Source organism: Filicampus tigris, chromosome 6 (genome assembly GCF_054856515.1).
Source record: "Filicampus tigris isolate MCC_2025a chromosome 6, RoL_Ftig_1.0, whole genome shotgun sequence".
Taxonomy (NCBI): domain Eukaryota; kingdom Metazoa; phylum Chordata; class Actinopteri; order Syngnathiformes; family Syngnathidae; genus Filicampus; species Filicampus tigris.
The window spans coordinates 5657501-5680161 of record NC_141222.1 but is presented as its reverse complement, the minus strand read 5'-3'; the positions used below and the strand labels follow the sequence as shown (position 1 = coordinate 5680161).

The 22661-nt window shown below is 39.8% G+C and overlaps 1 protein-coding gene and 1 long non-coding RNA gene across 5 annotated transcripts in view; one reads left to right on the top strand and one right to left on the bottom strand.

Moving 5' to 3' along the window:
• Positions 1-22661, top strand: part of sorcs1 (sortilin-related VPS10 domain containing receptor 1) — a 196163-nt gene that overhangs the window by 34370 nt on the left and 139132 nt on the right. The gene's annotated exons all lie outside the window — the stretch shown is intronic.
• On the bottom strand, positions 18210-21718 carry LOC147145558 (uncharacterized). Its single transcript, XR_015087319.1, has 3 exons — positions 21480-21718; positions 18919-19026; positions 18210-18709 (listed from the first exon to the last, which is right to left on the bottom strand). It is a non-coding gene; the product is annotated as an uncharacterized LOC147145558 (long non-coding RNA).

Genomic DNA, 22661 nt, shown 5'->3' with positions numbered 1-22661 from the left:
GGTTGCCAGCCAATCGCAGGGCACACAGAGACAAACATCCGCACTCACAATCACACCTAGGGCCAATTTTTTAGAGTATCCAATCAACTTACCATGCATGTTTTTGGAATGTGGGAGGAAACCGGAGTGCCCGGAGAAAACCCACGCAGGCACGGGGAGAACATGCAAACTCCACACAGGGAGGCCGGAGCCGGGATCGAACCCACGACCTCTGAACTGTGAGGCGGACGTGCTAACCAGTCGACCACCGTGCCGCCCCCATCCATTATCAATACCCCTTATCCTCACAAGGGTCGCGGGGCGTGCTGGAGCTGATCCCAGCTGTCTTCGGGCAGTAGGCAGGGGACACCCTGAATTGGTTGCCAGCCAATGGCAGGGCACACAGAGACAAACATAAATTAACCTGCCATGCATGTTTTTGGAATGTGGGATGAAACCGGAGTACCTGGCACACAGGGAGGCCAGAGCTGGGATCGAACCCACAACCTTTGAACTGTGAGGTGGACGTGCTAACCAGTCGACCAGTTCGCCCGAGTTGAATCCAATGCTTGTTTTTTCAATTGAAGGCGAAGTCATCCCAAACTTTTTTTTTTCAAGAATATGTTCGATGCAGGCGCAATAATTACGCAATAAAAATGCAATAATTATCAGAATGCCTTGTTTCAACTAGTGGACCTGAATAGAACATATTCGTGAAAAAATATGTTTGGATTGAATTCCCTTTGATAAAAGATTTGCAAAAGAAAATCAATCCTCTTATTCATGTATTAAAATTCAAGAAAATAATGGGACGGAAAAATCAAGGGAATTTTTTTTTTACAATAAATAAAATATGCGATGAACTACGAGCTAACTATGAAAAATGTGATTAACTATGATTAAATATTTTAATCGCTTGACAGAGGTATATATATATATATATATATATATATATATATATATATATATATATATATATATATATATATATATATATATATATATATACACACACACACACACACACACACACACACACACTGTCACTGATAGTGTAGTGGTACACACGCCTGAGTTGTGTGCGGGCAGTGTGGGATTGGTTCCTGCTCAGTGACATATTATCATATTTATCATTATCATAAATTAAAAAAAAAAAAAAAAGTATATATATATATATATATATATATATATATATATATATGTATATTTATGATAACGATAAATATGATAATAACGTGTATATATGTATATTTTTTTATAATAATGATAAATATGATCATATGTGTGGACATAGTGTGTCTATGGATGCATAGATGCATTGGTTTGGTGAAAGTATGTATGAATTTCAATGCTAAGCTAGAAGTAGGCCGGTTTGAGCAAAATTTTACTCTTAGTTTGTTTTCTTTCATTTTCTAATAATCTCTTTGCACTACAGTGGCACATTAACATTATGTTAAAAGAGTGCATAATATTAGCCTTGGCTTTCGTCTGCACTTTTTGGGCTTTTATCTGCATGGACCGTATTTTCCGGACTATAAGTCGCTCCAGAGTACAAGTTGCACCAGCCATAAAATGCATAATAAAGTAGAAAAAAACATATATAGGTCGCACTGGAGTATAAATCGCATTTTTGGAGGAAATTAATTGTGCTCTTAGTACACATCATTTCCACCGAGCTACGATGGTAACATTTAGCTAACAGTCACACATGTAGCATACAAGAAAGATACGGTAAGATAACTTTAAACTCACCAAAACGCTTGTAGATCGATTAAATAAGTCTTTTATTTATCCCCGACCGTGTAGAATGTTTCCAAGTCTCCAAAATTATTTATGTATTCGGTCATAATTATCTCTTTTTTCTCCCCGCTCTCAGCTCCGTACGTGTGGCTGATGCAAGACCCCAGCCAGTGTCTTAAAGCAACAGTACACTATTTTGTATGGATGTATCTTGATAGACGGTCAAATTGTCTTTATCATACTATTTTAATTACTTTTTAGTTGCGGAATAAACTGAACTAAAACTGTGCACTATGAGTTTAACAGGTCAGCCAAGGGAGCCGGTGCTATTCTCTTGAGCCTCCTCCTGAATCATTCCATATACAGTAAGACTTTGTATACTTAAGACATTTATTACATGGTAATAAAAGATTAATTCATTACACATTTGTGTAATTTAATTTGCTTATGACTCAACGTATATTAAAGAAAATATAAGACCCCCAGAGATGTTTTTCATTTCACTTCATTTGGACTGTCATATTGTAAGTAAAATTACATAAATCCTACACACTGTATAGCCCATCATAACAGATCCAAAATATCCTTAACAGCTGTGGACCATGCAGCCTTGATTGCTGTGAACCCAGAAAGTCGCAATCAATTGTTAAAGTACGGACTGTGCTGCAGAAAACCCATGCTGACAAAAGCTGTGGCTGGACACTTTCCCTTCACAATGTGCACTCCCTCATGCAGGTCCATACAAGGTTAAAGTTACTTGCAGAAGAAACTCTGAAAGGACATGTATGATTTTTCACGAGAGTGTTTAAGAAAGATCCCTAGGGATACGTGTGTAGGGGTCTATGTATGTGGGTGTGTTAGTTTGCACGTGTGCATGCATATATACAGCCTTAGAAAAAATTATGAGACCATGTATTGGCATGGTGTTTTTTTCAATTCCTTCATTTTAAGTGTCTGCCTTGATGAATTAGTACTATCACCACAAATGTCCACATTATGCTTCATGTTTCAAGTGGGATTAGTCTAATGTTAGATAACAACTGTTACTTAAAACAACTTTGCACATTCACGAATGATGTCAATAGTCTCAAAAGCACTCACTCCCACCCGCGCGGAGTGCAGATTGGGCTTTTAATGACGTACAGGTCGGATGAGTGTTCATACTGCCGACGCATCACATACATATCTGATTTACAGTATATCCACATATGAAAGAGGCCCAGGAATTGTTGAATTGGAATTATACTGTTCACACTGCATGAAAAAATCAGATACATGTCGCATATTGGCATAAAAAAAAAAAATCATATTTGAAGCGCAGTGAACATCAACGGATTGCGCTACATGACGCAAATGGTGGTCACACCAGATTTCTGGGGTCGCTGATGGTATAGTGGTACACACGCGACGTGTGCAGGCAGCGTGGGATCGGTTCCCGCTCAGTGACGGCGTCTGTGTGTGCCCTGCGACTGGCGGGCGACCAGTTCAGGGTGTGATCTGCTAATCTGCCTTTCGCCCATAGTCAGATGGGATAGGCTCCAGCACCTTCCTGTGACCCTGTACAGGATAAGCGGTGTGGAAGATGACACATGCCAGATTTCTGCGGCCACACTGCAGTAGGGCTACACGATATTGGAAAAACATGTGATATGCAATATGGTTGTTGAATATAACGATATTGATTAGCATTTCAATATTTAACATATTCTTCTTAAAAGGAATTCCATTTTACTATCTAATAAAAGACATACATTTTTCATGCAACAAAATAAGCGAGCTCAAAGTATTCTTAGCTAATCAATTGTACAGGGAGTCCTCATTTTACGAACGAGTTCCGTTCCTACACTGGCGATGTAACACGAATTTCCGCGTATGTCGGATTTCACCAAAATGCTTTGTATAAAAGACGAAAATATATTAAAATAAAAAGCATAAGATTCTGTACTTAGCATTACTGTTGAAGTGGATGGAGAAAGAGGAGAGGAGGGCGAAAAAGGCAAAGATACTGCCGCTATGTAAACAGACACGATCGAGACACTCAACCGCAAGGAATGCTGGTCTTTGTAGTACAGGAAGTGCTTGTATGCGGAAGCGCGTTGTTTGGCGCGAAACCCATAGCAAATACACAAACAGAGGTAAACAAGCTCAGAGACACTGCACAAAAGCACACTTTTGGAGCGAGGAGGATACCGGCTGCTTCATTCATGTGGTGAGTGACATGAATATTGTGTTTCATTGACAGTTGAAAGTAACAATCGGAAATGACGTCCATTTGAGTCATGACGCCATGTGTCGCCGTACAAAGTGGGTTATTCAAATGCCGGAGCAACTCTGTCTGCTCAATCATGTAAACGGGATATTCAGAACGTTTCAGAAATCGGAATTTTGACTTTAAGCCGAATATTGACTGCATGTAAACGTAGTCACTATAGTGCTGGGGACAAAATGGAGGAGGAGGCAGGGCGTCGTAAAAAATCGAAACTGCCTGTAATTCCCCAAGATAATGTTCAACTATTGGGTGGCGATACGCATTTAAGTTGCTTCTGACTGATCAAATTCAGTAAAAAGCATACAATTCCATTATACAATTATTCAATTAATCTTTGCAATATTGGAGTTTGCATGTTCTCCCCGTGCCTGCGTGGGTTTCCTCCGGGTACTCCGGTTTCCTCCCACATTCCAAAAACATGCATGGTAAGTTGATTGGACTCTCTAAATTGCCCCTAGGTGTGATTGTGAGTGCGGATGTTGGTCTCTGTGTGCCCTGCGATTGGCTGGCAACCAGTTCAGGGTGTCCCCTGCCTACTGCCCAAAGACAGCTGGGATAGGCTCCAGCACGCCCCGCGACCCTTGTGAGGAGAAGCGGTACAGATAATGGATGGATGAATCTTTGCAATATGCATATTGCATGAGCCAATATTGCAATGTCTATATATTGAGCAGCCCTACTCTGCGGGTGTCCAGTGTGTGCTCTTGCCGCTGTTACTGGGGACACGGAGTGTCAGAGAATCAGGCAGGACAAGATGCAAGCTATAAATGCAAGATGCGAGTGTTGTGGGCTGACGTGGGGGTTGAACGGATTTGGCAACAAAACTGTTGTAAGTTTAAAAAGAGGAAGCACGCTCTGCTCCTTGGAACACTCGTACTCTAGAGTAGTGTTAGAGTGTCCGACTGAATTTTTTAGTGCACCGTAATTTAAAAAACTGGGATAGGAAGTAACAAAGTACAAATACTTGATTACTGTACTTGAGTAGGTTTTTCCAGTTTGTCGCACGCATGGAAAGAGAGGAAGCACGCTCTGCTCCTTGGAACACTCGTACTCTAGAGTAGTGTTAGAGTGTCCGACTGAATTTTTTAGTGCACCGTAATTTAAAAAACTGAGATAGGAAGTAACAAAGTACAAATACTTGATTACTGTACTTGAGTAGGTTTTTCCAGTTTGTCGCACGCATGGACACAAATAATTCCAAGCATGCGGGGGGTTTTGAAAAAAAGTGTCTTTACTTCTGCAACACACAGGACATCAGCGACAGTTACAGCGAGACATGACACAATGAGCTGCGCTCTGTCTACTACTCGAAGCATGAAACTTCACGACCGACGGTTACCTGCTATAAACACATCGCTTTCTGTAGTAACTCAAAATATCGACATGTAATATGGTATGCAATATTGTACATTATACAAAAATAACAGTAAAATCAGCGGCAACAAGTCACGCAAATGGCCGCAGTGTTCATCAGCTACGGTAAATAACATTCCGTACTTTTCTTCGATGACAAATGTGCTCAAAACCTAAATTCCACGCAATAATCACAACACTGAGGGATACTTGGACTCAACTACAAACAGTATTGCAACTTATTCTCCTTATTTTGGCACTTTCACTCACCTGCAACACACAACACATCAGCGACAGTTACAGCGAGACTTGATGCAACGAACTGCACTCTGTCTACTGACTCAGCTGTAGCTGTCTCAGGTGCCTTAAATAACTTAACAATTCTTATTTAGTTAGCCACTGATTAAATACTGTAATACCTGCACATAAAACATGTTGAAAACTATTGTACCAAAATAATCATAAAAAAATATACATACATGGGTGATGAGCATGGATGTCATCAACTTATCTACCCTTGTCCAACAACAACTACCATGGGCCCCACAAGTGCATTGTGATTAACTGAGTACTTGTTTTTTAGAATACTTTTTACTTTTATCTGTTACATTACAACACCAGTATCTGTACTTTATACTCAATACGTTTTCAAAACAGGGTTGTTACTTTTGTTTTATATGATGCATGAAGATTAAAGAATAAATTAGACCAATGTTTGTGGCTCCGCCGATCATAGGAAGGGTTACGCGCGGTCCCGGGCATCCCAGTTTGTGATTGGCTCTATCTCAAGCTATGACATCACCCAAGAAGATGCCATGCTACCCGCTACGGAAGATAATTTAATCGGAAAGTGAGAAGAAGTAGAATGATCGAATATGTAGAGTGTCTCGATGAACAACTTTTGGCGAATGCATTGTGTCCTGTGTAAACCTAATGTCCATAAGCTTGTCGCCTACAAGGATTCCCCGTCCGATGTGAGGAAACAGCTAGAGGTAAAGCTAAATGATTACCCTTTCATTAGTTTGGCTCAGGTTAATGTTAGTTTAGCATAACATGCTGTATTAGCGTGGTAGACTATGTGGTTCCTGGGTCACTGATGGTGTATTGGTACACACGCCTGAGTTGTGTGCGGGCAGCGTGGGATCGGTTCCCGCTCAGTGATGGTGTCTGTGTGTTTGCCCTGCGACTGGCTGGTGACCGGGGTGTAGTCTGCCTTTCGCCGATTGTCAGCTGGGATAGGCTCCAGCACCTCCCCGCGACCCTTTACAGGATAAACGGTTTGGAAGATGACACATGACCATGGTTCTATTTGTTTGCTTTCAGGAAGCCTTTGAAATTTTGAAGTTTGAGAATTAAAAAAAAAAATCCAGCCAGTTCAAAGGGTGGTAAGTGACGACTTTTCAAATTTAATAGCCTTCAAATTATATGACATGAGGAGGAAACAGCCGGAAAAAGTACTTTTTACTTTTACTGACAAAGTACATTTCAGAGCTTGTATTTTTTTTAACTTTTAGTTGAATAATTAATTGAATGAATACTTTTACCTTTACCAAATTGTACTTTTACTCAAGTACAGAATGTCAGTACTTTTCCCATCTCTGTTCATAAATGATAAAAGTGCATATGCTAGTTCCACAATTGCTAGACGTTACTACATACAGCCTGCATGACACCTGTAAATATGCTGCTGTTCTTGAACATTATCTTGCATAGTAAAAGTAAAAACATATTCATCTTTTATTTTATTATTTTTTCCTCTTACCGTTTAATTAGATAACACAAGTATTATGTATTATGCTTTGCTGTCAGGAATTTTTTTTGGATTAACAACCCCGGTCACCAAATGTATGGTTCATTTAATTCATTCATATATTATTTCATGAAATTGTTTGTTAGTTGTTTATTTGTGTATTCTTTATTGACACTTATCTCTTTTCATTTTTGTTGAAGGTAATGGAGGCAAGTATGAAGTTCAAGTTATTGTTTGATTAGTAATACTGTGTGTTATGAACAAAGCACATTAAAATTGTTAAATGGTGAGATATTGGCATGTGTTTTATTGGACGAATAAAACCCCACAACATATTGGTGTTGAAAAAGAAAATGCCCAAAAAGTCATCAGAATCATACTACATGAAAATTGAATGAAACTAGTATGAAACATGGCGGCACGGTGGTCGACTGGTTAGCACGTCTGCCTCACAGTTCAGAGATCTAGGGTTCGATCCCGGCTCCGGCCTCCCTGTGTGGAGTTTGCATGTTCTCCCCGTGCCTGCGTGGGTTTTCTCCGGGCACTCCGGTTTCCTCCCACATTCCAAAAACATGCATGGTAAGTTGATTGGACTGTCTAAATTGCCCCTAGGTGTGATTGTGAGTGCGGATGTTGGTCTCTGTGTGCCCTGCGATTGGCTGGCAACCAGTTCAGGGTGTCCCCTGCCTACTGCCCAAAGACAGCTGGGATAGGCTCCAGCACGCCCCGCGACCCTTGTGAGGAGAAGCGGTATGGATAATGAATGAATGAATAGTATGAAACATGTATTGCAGCTGCCTGGCACAATGAACTGTGGATGTCCAGAACCTGTAATCGTTTACATCTAGGAGTCACAGAGCTTGTGCAGTAATAATAATAAACAGAAGAAGATGAAGAATTGGCAGTGAGGCCAAAAAGTCAGTTTAAGATTTACCATATTATTTTATGATGGAATGTACAATGAAATACATTTCTCCAGTGAGAGTGGAAAGCAGGGAACAATATTTGTGTGGGGATGCTTACTTACATCTTCCTTGCTTTCTCCATCTCACTCTGTTGTCAGATGTTGACTGAATCAGGTTAAAGATGGGAGGTGCAGAAACACAAGCACTGCTGATGGAAATGACAATGTTTCTTCTCTTTGTGGATTTTATATACGCACAAATATTCTTCCCAACTCTCAAAACCCAACGGGGGGGGGCGGGGAATGGCTGGTGCATTTCACGCAACTTCAACAACAATAATTGAAGTGAACAGTTTGATTTTGGACTTTAACACAAAATTACTATTGAATTATCCGTGTAAGAAATAACGCAACGTATGCAACACGTACCTTAATGGACTAGTGTACATGTATCGTCAAAACATCTGAAAAACGTTTTTCGTAGGATTTACTCAATTGTATCATATATTTGTTATATTATTATTCATCAAACAGTTGCACATCATAAAATCATCTGGATCCAAATACTTTTTTTTTTTTAAGTAGACTGTACATCCAAATTGTCTGGGACTTTACAACTCTGATCACCCAGGTAAAACAGGTCCTACAGAGAAAAATGGTGTGTTGAATGTACTCAATTTCATTTTTGGGTGACCAGGGTCATAAAAGCCCAGAAAACTTCTTGGATGATTTGGACTTCTCCACCAAGATAATTTGAGGTGATTGCTCAGGGAAGGACATCTGAGCATTCATATTAAAGACTTAGGTCTGCACTTATCGACAAACGTTTCTCTTCCGAAGCAGCATTATATGTCTCATTACTTTTTAAGAAAACTTTCAGGACATTGTATTAGCTAATATGCACACAAGCACATGTCCACCCATGGACACACACGCACACACGAAATACTGAGTTTTGCACTTTTTTGAAAGTGTGTTTTTTAATGCACCAGCCAGTTGAGCAAAATGCCCTGCTTTGTCAGGGTTCTGCTTGTTTTTTTCTTTCATTTTCCTCCACCTTCACTGCTTGGATTCTTTTACCTTAGCATTGTGGTAGGGCAGCAATGGAGAAAGGTATTGTGTCAAAGGGGGATTCCTTTGAGCTTCTCCCTTCACAAGAGCCTTGCTTAGTTCAAGTGGAGGTTTTATTACCGTATTTCAAAGTGGAGGACTCCTTCGAATTCACACCTACGGCAAATCTTACCCTTTCTGATCCCTCAGAAGTGCACTGATGGAGGAGTAAAAAAGTTATTCTAAAATGATGAACGATGGAGGCACACTTTGACTGCCAGCATTTCCCAGTTTTTAATTGCTTCCGAACTTAAGTTCAGGTCAGAATGATGCATTACTAAAAGCATTAAATATTTTCTTCCCTCGCAATAATAATCTTGCATCCATCCATTTTCTATACCGCTTAAGCCCGTATCTCACTGAGCTGGGAGGGTCGGTGAGTGTTTGTGCACGGCCCAAATGTTGTTTTTTCGTCAGGGTTCGTTGAAGGTCGCAAACGGTCGTAAAGACGTTCGGCAACAGTTTTAAAGGTCTCACACAGTTTTTCTTGTCGCAAAGAACTTTTGAACATGCTCAAAATTTGATGGCGACAAGAAAAACTGTTTGCAACCATGAAAGGGGAAGTCAACCCAAACATGTTTTTTTTTTAGAATATGTTCTATGCAGGCCCACTGGTTGAAATACAGCATTCTGAGTAATATTGTGTTTGTGGAATATGACTTAAGCAGCAAAATGTACCCACTTTTATCCATCTCAGGGGGCGGCCATTTTGTCACTTCTGTCGACTGAAGATGACATCGAAGTTGCTCAGGGTTCAGATAACGACCAATCACGGCTCACCTGTTTTCTGAAGCTGAGCCATGATTGGTCGTTTGCTGAGCCCTGAGCAAATTCGATGACATCTTCAGTCGACAGAAGTGACAAGATATCCGACCCCCGAGCTCGCTAAAAGTGAGAGTGGATTTCTCATATTACACAAATGCAATATTAATCAGAATGCCATGTTTAGACTAGTGGGCCTGCATAGAACATATTCTGGAAAAAAATATGTTTGGGTTGACTCCACCTTTAAAGCTGTTTGTCTGCCGAATGTCTTTGCAACTCTTTGCAACATTGAACAAACTGACAAAAAGAAAACCCATTTGTGACATGCGCACACAATAATGCCAGAGCTATGATTTGAAACCCAAACCACTCCACCCTCAAATTATCATCTTCAGTCAGATAATTACTGCTGCTTTACTAATATACTGTACATGCCAATGACAGAAGAATTTTTCCATGTACATTATCAAAAATAAGTACAAAGCATTTGAAATTGGCCTTCCTAAAGTTTCACTTGTTCTGTAATAAAATCTCAAGTTTTGTTGCACTCTTGCATTTTTATTTTGGCTCATGGCACTTTTGTGAAGCACTTAGACAACTGGTACAGCATATTTTTGCTGTTTCTCTGACAGTCTGTTGTTTACATAACCAGACAAGCAATATAACCCACATCCACATTGTTCGAGTTCCTACCTGAGATGTTAAGATAACTGCACTGATAAAACATCTATCTAGAATCCACTTGGCTAATGTAACAGGGGGTAAGTATTCTGATAGTTTCATTACCATCAATCAAAGAATTGTTAATTGTGCTTAATGTTGCCTTCAGTCTACTTTCCAAAACATTTCCCGTCTTTTCAACAAGTTACTGGGTAGTTTTAAATTATATCAAAGGAACAATAGTTGTGTATTTGATTGATTATATCAAGTGTTGAAAAGACTGATTTATTTGATTTAGCACAGACATTGTGTTTCCATATTTCACTATACTGAAGCACTTTGATGTGTGTGCCCTTAACAAATGTTTGGCATGCTGCATATCTGTGTTCATTGGAATAGAACTCTCAACAACTACACTATTTTTGACTGTTCACAACAAATGTCCTCTTGTAATTACTCCATCAAAAGGAAAAACAGGCTGTTAAGATAAGAGTTGCTATGTTAGCTTGCTTTTAATCAGTATTTGAAAACACACTCTTTGATGCAAATGGGATGGACATACAGTATTATGGGAAAATTGTTTTGTCATTGCTTGTATACAAATAGTTCTTTGGAGTAGCAGACCAACAATTAAGTGGGAAATCAAACAATCAAGAAAATCTTTTGTTATGGCAATTACCAAAAATCTGAATGAGCAGGCTGTTCTGCATTTTGCCAAATTGTGACATAACAATTCAGCTAATTTACATATTACCACACCCATATTGAGTTTCTCTGCCTTTACTAGGCAGTCAGGTTAGGCAAAGCATGCCAAAGCTGAAAGGTAAGCAGAGCTGCAGAGTTACTGTTAGAAAGCATTATTAGTGTTAGCTTCTGATTATTGGCACATTCTCAAATGTTGTGGTGACTATTTGTGCACTGTACTGTGTCCATTGAATGCACAGCATGGTTGGATCTACTACGCTAGTTGACAAGTATAAAGTAACTCAGTGTCTTGGGGATGGAGTGAATAAAGTGAATATACAATCAAATAATTTATGGGCACTCACTTGTCATTGCAGCCTGATCATGCTGGAAGGGGGATTCCCCCATCTGTGGTCCCTTCTCAAGGTTTCTCATTTTTCCACAGGCTGTATAAATAAATTTGACTTGACTTGTCTAATAAATCGGTGAGGGACTGTATTTGAATACTTTCATAACAAATATTTATTGAAATAAAATCTAAATTTATCATGAAAACAAATCATTATTTTAAATTGAAACAAGCTTCTTAATCTTAATCATGATTTTTAACACATTATCATTGTTTTAGCCTTTTACCCAGCCTGTAGACATTTCAACATGTTGATGCCATGGACAGAACATGCACCGGGCGGTTAGTGTCAGTCAAACCTCTGACACTGATGGGAAAGATTGACAGAGGTGTGCTCCAGACTTGAAAGTAGTCCAATACTACTTTGTCAAACAGTGTGTCAGCCATGTGCCTGACACGCTCTGACACACTCTTAGCTGATCTTGTCAAGCTCACTCTTCTTCTGTAGCAGTATAGCATCATTAAAGTGTGAAAGAATGAATGACGCAACACTTTTAAAACAGGAATGACGCAACACTTCTGAAGCACTTTGAGTATCTTGTATTTATAAAATGTGCAATATAAATGCAGACTACTTATAATTTCGAACATTTGTATTCGGTCCTTAAAGGGTCTTTATCATGCAAAATCAGCTTTTTTGCACTTTTAGCCAAGTTAAAATGCTAATTCAATTCATCACCAAAAACCAAAGTGGTGTTGTCCTTCATTCACCCATCTCAGAGCATTCCTGCTGTCTAAGCACCAGCCCCTCCCATACCAGAAAACGACGGGGCCCTCAGTCTTTTACATCGAATATTGAGGAGCCACCCCCAACTGACCCTGCAAATTTAACACACGCCCACTTTCACTGACAACAACTGTTCATATTTTAGTTTAGAAAATATGCAAGTAATTAAGATAAGTGTTTAGCTGTGAGAATTTTTGGATATGTGTGTGGTTGTGTTGGTTTACTGTTTAGTGCAGGGGTGCCCACACATTTTCAGCCTGAGAGCTACTTATGACATGACTGAGTCAAAATGATCTACCACCTACTAAAAATGCAAAACACATTATTTATAAATATATTGAGAATTATTTTTAAATGCACCGTATATGCTGGTGTACCTTGCATGACTGCATCAACCTATATAGCACAATACAACAAAAAAAATGTTTTGTAATTACCTTACTCTGATGACTTGTACTGAATGAAATCAGCCAGGCACGCATGGACCGGACAGTAGCTGCTGATAGCCAGCCTCAAGCAGATTTGCAGCAACAACAATCTGCCCATTCGCTCCATTCGGTGCCAATAAAACAAGTCAACTTTGCCCGACGCTGATTGGCTGCCGCGAGGCGAAATGGCAAAAGAGTTGACATGTTTTATACGTGCCGAATGGAGCAAATGGGCGAATTTCCAGAGCTTCGGTCCCACCGCGCCAAACGCATCATTCCCGCCGCCCCGAACGCAACTGCGCCCACCCGCGCGAACTACATTGACTCCAATTGAAACGCGCCGCCAGAAGCGCTCCCAACGCAGTTGGTGTGAATGTAGCAATAACAGTAGTGAGCACGGATGATAGGCCGGTGATCTACCCACGATACCTTTGCGATCGCCCCGTCGATCGCGATCGACGTAATGGCCACCCCTGATTTAGTGGGTGGTGATCGTAGCAGCCTGCCTTAGGAAAACATCATGACAGTGGCGCGGCAGCCACACGGGTGGAGGCGTGGTTTTAGTGAGCCAAGCGTCCTACTTCCGGGTTAGAAAAACAGTCACCACAATAGCTCATATTTCCTAAGAAATAAAATAGCCATTGTGCCAAAGGTAATATATAATCAGGAGTGTACATAAGCGATGCGTCTGTGCGCATGAGCACCGGAAATTAAATATTGCGCTCCAGTTCAAATCTGTCACCACACTTTTGCGCATTAGAATAACGCAGCTCAGTCAGTCAGATTGACTGCAGTCGCGCTTTGCAACCTCAATTCAAAGCCTAGTCAGCCGCCACGGTGATTGCTTCCGTGGACCAACTTTAAAATAAAAGCTAAGTAAGACATCGATATCCGATTTGTTTCACTTTTATTTCGAGATAAACCCTCGCCGCGTGTTGCGTAGCATATAAACAAGCGTTTTTGTGGCAATTGGCTTTGCTAAACTGGCTCCGGCGCTAACAAGTAATGACTACATTCGCTGCAAGCGGCCAAACATATAACATATCATAGAAGAGCCGCCGATGAGACTGTTGTCTCCGTGTCCCTGCTCCGCGGGTCCGACAAAATATGTCCTTGCAGTCCGTGAGAATCACAGGGTCCCGTAATGCAGAGGCGGGCCATTAATTTTTCAAACGGGCTGTGCAACTCAATTATGTTAAATGTTAATTTAATTCATTTTTCTTAAAACAGTAAATTATATTGTTTTAATAAACAGACGTTGTGTAGCCCTGGTATTCGTTGTTGTAATTAGGAAATTAAAATTATTCAGTTATATTAAAACGACATATCTATACATATTAACAATAAACCTTGCCAGTTTAACCATGAGGTCAGTGGGTCAGGAAAAAAAATTGAGCACCCAACAAGAAATTCTAGTGCTCATTTGAGGACCATGTATATGCAAATAGTTGCTTGAAACAATATGGCACAGACCCTTTAAGTATGGTTGACCGAGGATGTGAAGTTGTGTAAGTATGAAGAAGGTAACCTTGGCATCTTCAAGTGACTGCCTTTGATGTGTGTGAAAATGCATGTAGACTGGGATAGAATCATGTGTGAATTATGTATAAAAGCACTCTGGTTGAACCCTTCGTATCCAAGTTGATGTTTTAATTGCGGAGCGTCACAAAATAGTGTCACAGCAACACTGCAAGACAGCCTGTTGTAGAGCTGTGCGTTATAACGATTTATATCATAGTACGATATTGTTTACCATGTGACATAACCCTCGATCTATGTTTAAATTCGATTTTACATTTGCATTTATAGAGTATGTATGCTGAGCAGGCAGGGGCCTCCCCCAGCAGACTGCTGTGGACTGCATAAAGACTTGCTGAAAAACAGGCAGTGATACCCGGCGAACAGGCGTGTTTCCCGCTGAGCCGGGGCCACAAGACGCATTTGAAGTGTCGATGATCAATGTATCCTGCAATTATTAATTCACATTATTTCTCTGAAGTAGCTCCATTTTTCCTCGATGCACGAGATGAGAGATCCACTGCTAAGGGTTCCGTAAATGTGGTATTGTCAAGAGCAGTCTTGTATTTTGTTTTATTTACTGCTCCTCACACATAGCTACAATGGCATCCATACATCTATTTGTATTTCCACATGACTGTACTTTCTTCTTAATCTTTAACTCCATCTCTTATCTTGGTACTCCTTTTTGCATGGTGGCTTTTTGTTTGGACTCAGACACCGCAGTCGGATAAACCAGGGTTTTCTGAAAAAGCTGATAAATTTGTGGTCCTAAAACTCAACCTATGAAACTGTTCATTTATTAGCACTTGAACTTGTTAAAAAGGTAGACATTAGGGCTGTGCGATATGGACAAAATCTAAGATCTCGATGTTTTTGCCAAATATCTTAATAACGATACGACATATAAGTACTCAGCACCCTCATTTCAGCTGTGGCAATTCAGGGAAATTGCCACTTCCATATTGATATTCACGTGGTCTATTTCTACCACAACAGCATGCATTTAGCCGTCAAGCTATGCATACAACACAATAAAATACCTTTCCTGCAGTGTTGTGTTTTGTGTTATTTGGGCTACAATGTCTCTGCCATGAGCCTGCATGCGCGGCACATGTACCAAGACAGCGGCGAAAAATAAACAGGTGATTTCGTGGCTAATGACACTCAAGTGTGGCTCGGACATTCTTCTACTGTTAAGCCACATTGCCAAGAGGTTTCATGACCCAGCCAACCCTGCCTTGCCTGAAGATTGTCTTGTTCCTAAGGAAGAGAGGCCACTTAATTATCTGTTTTGCCAGCAGGAAGATGAACAACCGATTTGTATGCAGGGATGGTTGTTTTCAAGTCACACCAGGCAACAACAACCACTGTATTGTGACCCACCAGATGGAAATCTAGGGATATTCCACACTTACATTTTAGAACTGAAGAAGTGTTTAGGATTAAAGATGAAACGACAAACAAAGTTTGTGCCAACAAGCTGTCTGGATCTTCAACTTGATCCTGGTGCAGAAAAAGGTGCCGTTGCTGTGCAAAACCACAGTACAGGAACCAGTACTTGGGAATACACTTACATAGAATACAATAGAACACAATAGAATTTAGTTGTGGTTGGAATAGTCTTTATTTCCTGAGGAAGCTAAGGGTCAGGGTTAGGGTTGACTTCCCCTTTAACCCATTAAGGATGGGAGTGCATAACCGCATTTCTACCACTAGAGCCGGGAGCGCTGTTGCGTCTTTGTAAATTTAAAGCCGAGAGAGCGGATACGTCTGTGTCATTTTTTAATCCAATTCTCCGTCTCTTAGCCAATTTAATGCATCAGAATATACACGTGATGGAGTCGCGAGACCAAGGAGGATGTTGCGGATTTTGTCCGAGCCGTAGGCTAATGGCGGACGCCGTCGATCGCCGGGAGCTCTGAAATAAGTAACGGCAGAGATATATAGACGACACGCTTGTGGACTTTGAAGCAGTGGAACGTGATATGATATAGTTTGTAGACAATGACGATATTGACGTATTTGTAACATGATAGAGAATGGTAATTACCACTTGATTTTTTTTTTATTAAAATAGTGCTTCTCTTGCACTGACACATGATTTTTACATGTTCGATTGAAACATCCATCCGTCCATTATCGATATCGCTTATCCTCACAAGGGTCGCAGGGCGTGCTGGAGCCTATCCCAGCTGTCTTCGGGCAGTAGGCGGAGTGGTTGCCAGCCAATCGCAGGGCACACAGAGACAAACATCCGCACTCACAATCACACCTAGGGGCACTTTAGAGAGTCCAATCAACTTACCATGCATGTTTTTGGAATGTGGGAGGAAACCGAAGAACCTGGAGAAAACCCAGGCAGGCACGGGGAGAACATGTAAACTCCACACAGGGAGGCCGGAGCCGGGATCGAACCCACGACCTCTGAACTGTGAGGCGGACGTGCTAACCAGTCGACCACCGTGCCGCCCAACAGTAGACTATTTTGTATTAACTCTTCAATTCTTTTGCAATTATGTTTCTGTCTGATACAGGGGTTGAGATATTAATTATTTTGTAAGTGTTGAATTTCTGGGAAAACTTCAGGTTTTCAAGGGTAATCCCAAAGACCTTAGGTTTTGGTGATCTGTTGAGCCAGGCGCTTTAGACCTTAATGGGTTACATTGTGTTCATAGTCATCATCTTGCTGCACAATTTCTTCATTATAGAAGGGTACTTGCAGCTGCCGAAGCACTTCATCACATCAATGTATTAACCACTGTAAAGAACAATGAGCTGTTTGACGTGACTGATCTTCCAAAACTGGCAGCCGGACAGCATTTCCATTTCTTTTTTCTGCTATTCCAACAGACTTTGTGGGAAGACTTGTGAAGGTCAGACAGGCATCTGTAACCACTAAATCCCATTCATATAAATAAAAAGAAATTATTTTTTTAATTAAAGACAAATTAATGTTCATGAATATCATGACATCACAATAGTCCTTGAATTGTTCCCTTTTTGATATGTACAGTAAGATAAGATGATGAAAAGGTTTCAAAGACATCAACATATCACTTAATTTGCTTGCAGGGGTACAGTACGTACTTTTGTTGAATATTTTAACATCTGAACAATAGAAGCTGTTTATTTATTTATTTATTCATTCTGAATAGTTGAGTTGAATACCCCAAAATTACGCTGGATCTTTATTAGCTGTATCTCACCATTTTCACTTTCTTCTGGACCTCATCTGCCTAACTATTAAACTGCTCAATTAAACAGCTGCACAGCAGCTCTGATAAGAACAAAAGCGAACTCATCAGTACAAAGAAAATAACAGTGGCTCAGGGAAGTGAGGGATTTATCTACATTTATTTTAACCAAAAAGTAGAACGGAAAAGAAGTACACCTTAATCAAACTGAGTAGTCAGACATTTACCAATAGCTGATTAGAGAAATATCTATCCATCCATCCATTTTGTGTCTTGCACAAATGGCAAATTTATACTGAAATATGAATCACATCATATCCATATAAGAAGAGGATTATTAGCACCAGCACCACCACGTACTTGGCCATGGTAAAAATAATATAAACAGTACACAATACTAATGCTTTGCAAATGTTATTGTTGAAACTCCATGTCTGACTACATTACAGAAAGTATTGGGGGTAACACGTTACTTTGATAATATACAGTAATTTTTTACATTTAGACACTAACAAAGTAGTATCACAAGTTAGTCATATTTTTGTAATATTATTTAGGGCTGGAAAAAAAAATCGACCACAGAAATTGGTTGAAACAAAATTGTTTTTAATATATATTTTTTTAGAATTTGCTGTATGCGGAACCAATGCTTTGCCACTTTCATGTTCCCGCATGGATATTTGTAGTGTTTCCCGGCAACAAATATGGCAGCGTGAGAACTATTTGCAGCCAGTGTTTTGAGGAGCAAGGAACGTTTTTAAAGGGACATGAGATGAGCCCAAATTTTCATGAAAATGCCAAGAAGGGGAGTCACGATCCGATATTGATATCAGATATTGGTCCGGTATCAGCCAATAAAACAGTGTCGGATTATATCGGTCTACCTCCAAAATCTTCAATATTAGCTGTCATATATAATCAGTCCACTCTAGACTCTGCTCCTACTTCTATCCAGCAGTTTATGGCTCTAGGATGTAGAGCCTACATGATCAAAACAACCGTGCATGTGAAGAAGACAGCAGAGTAAGTAGTAGATGATGTTGGCCGTGTGGGTGTATTTAAAAAAAAAAAAAAAAACATGTATCGTACCTGTTGGTACCGTGTTGGATCAATATTGATATCGGATGGTACTCAAGGCTGCAATATCGGTATCATATCGGAGGTCAAAATGTTGTACCGGGACACCCCTAACGCTAAGGATTTGGGTTGCTTTATCCTGAAAAGAAAGAAAAATATGATTTTATGTTTTACAGCAAATTCTCAAGTAATCGATGGAATAATCAAGAGGATAAACAATTCTAAAAAAATCATTTGTGACAGCCTTAACATTACAGGGTGATTAAAAAAAATCAGCCAAAATCATCACGCGATATTTCAAAACCAAAAAACAAACAAAACGCTAGCTTGGACACATGATGTAGATACCTTAGAGTTTTGTGGCCATCACCAGCAGCACGAAAACACCAAGCTGATTCCTGCCAAACATGTCTCAGGATGTCAGGAGGTCCACCGTGTTGATTGCAGCTGTCAGGGCTGGACAATTATGGAATGAATAATAATCACAATTATTTTGATGAAGATTGAAATCATGATTATTGAAATGGTAAAATGGACTGTATCTTGAATAGCGCTTTTCTACCTTTGGTACTCAAAGCACTTCACACTGTACCTCATATACCTACTGATGACGCAGCATCAGGAGCAACTGGGGGTTCAGTATGTGGCTCAAGGATACTTCAACATGGTCACAATGGCCGGGGATCGAACCCACAACCTCAGAGTTGGGAAACGACCACCCTACCACTGAGCAATGCCGCCCCCAAATTGAAACGATTATTCATTGATTTCAAAACTTCTAAAGCTCAACTACTCAAAACTATCATCACGGCCTGATGTCGATTCATCCCTGCACGTAAAACTTTATACATGAACACTCTATTCTTTTTGGTCAAGTATAGAATTACCTTGTAAATATCATGCAAAATTGAAGCCTCTTGCATTTTCTTTCTGCTCCATCCACACCATTGATTACTTGAATCATTTCATACATTGAAGACTTGAATAAGCATTAGCCTTATCTCTTTATCATACTTTTTTTAACTTATGTTATTTTTACAAGTCTTGGTACTTACTGGGCTAACCTGGGATATTGTGATTATATTTCGTGCCATGTCATGTGGAAATATGTGTGACAAAACTAAGTCCTTGGATCTTTGTATCCTTGAATTTTGAGGAAAGGAAATTTCTTTGAATCCTTAAAAACTCAACTTTGAAAATCACTTGAAAGGACAATGAAAATATAAATGAGCAAGAAGATAAATAAGAGTATACTACAATAAGAATTATTGGAATAAAAACAAAAACTGCATGTTTTGACCTCATAGGGGCAGTGTGGTGCCGTGCATGTAGAATGGGAACAGAAGAAATTGTGATTTACCTCTATAAATACAACTTGTTTTTCACAGATGGGGAAAGATTGTGTTTTTGAGTAGCGTTATCTTCCCTTTGTGTATGTGTTTCCACAGCGTTTGTGTGAATATTCGTTATTTGAAGTAATGCTAATAATAATAGTAATAACGTCAATGCTAATTTTACATTAGCATTTAATTCTCCCCCACTAGTATTCTAGTATTCGATATTTGCTGGTAGTGGTGGAACATAAACTTTGCCTTTAACAAAAAAAAAAAAAAAAAAGTAACTTCAAACTTAAACTTATGTAACGTATTACTCAGACTTTAATATTGTAAAGATACTTATTACTTTCAAATGCAAGTAACTAATAATATGAAATATATTACATTTTCGAAATAACTTGCCCAACAATGATTACAGACAGGAAAAAAAGACCATCCATGTTACAAAATTATTTCTGAGTTAAATATTAGTTTTCTCATCGCATAAGTTCTATAAAATATGTTGAAAAAATATTGATAAACCAGCTTTGTCATATTCTTTTTCATGCCATTGCAGCTTCTGTTTCAATGAAACTGACTGACAAAACTGATGAGAGATATTTAGTTGTTTGAAATGATTTATGTCAGGCTTTTGAATGACAATTTTTATAATTTTGATAATATGTTTATAATAAGAGAACATTTTGCATTAATAAAACATCAATCATTATGAAACATTATCAATCATCAGCATGGGTTGAGCTGTCTATGTTCAAATTAGTTTCCCATTACTGCCAGAAATGCCCTCATAAAAACAGACATAATTTATCATCTGCATTCTATATACTACAAGTTTAGAAATCTGAAGAAGCCAAATGTTCTGTGATTGATAGTTTAGCCCTTTTTATGCTGCTTAAGCAGAGAAAATGTAACAAAAAAATGACTGTACTAAGAATATATACAACGTACAGCATATCCGTTGTATTTGATGGCAGCATGTCAACAATATTTAATACAGTGTTTAGTATTTAATGCATTTTCCAAGAGTAAGGACTTTGATGTTATACTGTCATAAAGAAAAGGAACTATTTGCTTTTGCCATGGTGATCCCTACTCACTTATTTTAGTGGTCTTTTAATATTGACGGTTCATCCTCGAAAACAACATGTTCCTGTTACAACTGACTAGGGTTGTCATGATACAAAAATTTCAAACTCGATATCGATAACCAGGAAAATACTCTATACCATTTCAATAAGATGGGGATAAAACATTGACAAATATTTTTAAAAAGGCATAAAACGTTTTTTTATTAACATGAACATGACTGGCTGGTTGGCCCTACTGCCGCCGCCACGTTGGCCACACTAAGCAGCAGTAAAACTTGGAACTGCAAGTGGGGTCGCAGTTGAGGGCTCTCCTGCAGGGCTGCCACAAACAATTGTTTTTCTAGTCAACTAATTACCAACAGTAGTCACGATTAGTTGACTTATCCGATTATATGTAAATCACAGCATAAGTGGTAGCTGGTTACCAGGACATGAAAAAAAAGGGACCAGGCTTGGAGAACCGTGAGCGAGGAGCTTATTTTACCTGGTATGTTTTGACTTCCTTTCCGTAGTTTTTTACAGCTGTTGAACTTTCCCATGCCGCAATATTGTTTGCATTAGCTTTAGCACAGTGTCGGCCACTTGATTGCGATGTCAAAACCTTTTATTTTGTTTTGCCAGTTATCATCTATTACCAAGCAAAGCCCCTCCCCTCTCCGATTTGCACGAATGAAGCGGCTACGACATTCAGGTTTCAAATTTCCCACAGTCAAAAGCCAGAGAATAAAGCGAACACTCATCCGCGATTGGTGTGAACATAGCTAAACTGCTCCTGCGCGATTTGTTTCTCCACACACGGTCTGAGGATGTTACAGTCGGCGCTCCGGAAGCGGAGGGGAAACCTGCAAGCCAATCAGCAACCCGGAGGGCTCTGACCTCTTTTGCGTCCCCTTCATTGACATAGAAACATTGACCGCTGTTAAATAAAGCAGATTTATTACAGCCCTCGACTCGCTCGCTTCTTAGCCAGCTTTAAATAAACCTCTGCCATTAGCATCTCCCCCTCTCTCCCGTGGTGTCATGCACGGATGCTTTTTTTTTTTTTTTTTTTTTTGCTGGATGGGGTGAACGTAAGGACGGAACCGCTTTAAAAGGACGAGGATGGACGGGGTCGGAAGACGATAATTATTGTTAATTATTAATTATCATTAATAAAGGGCTGTTGGAAAATTTCAGCAGGTCACTCACTTGGGATGTAAGCTCAATTGTTAGTTCACAAACGGCACATCACGCTGGAGGAATACACCCCAACGACAGACAGCGACGCTGACCATTAAAGTACCTTCTGCGCATGCATAAGATGTAGTACCCTTACATACCATCGGCGGCGGTAGTCACCATTTCTCATGGTTAGAAAACTCCAACCGGAAAGCTGTTGCTGGGGGTGGATTATAAAAACGCAAACAATGCATTCAGCTATATTCTTCGCTCACGATTAACTCCCACGCGAAGTAAACCATCACGTTCTTGAGACAATATTGTGAAATACTTACATTGTCAACCCTCGCTCTTGTACTTGTAAGAAGATTAAGGCAGCGGACGCGTGCTCACTGTTTTTCCACATTTATCACTTCCCGTTGGTGCTCCGCACGCTGATTTGCTAGCTAACAGCCAATCAGTGACCAAATGTCACGACTGCAGACGCCGATTCAACAAACGTAAACGC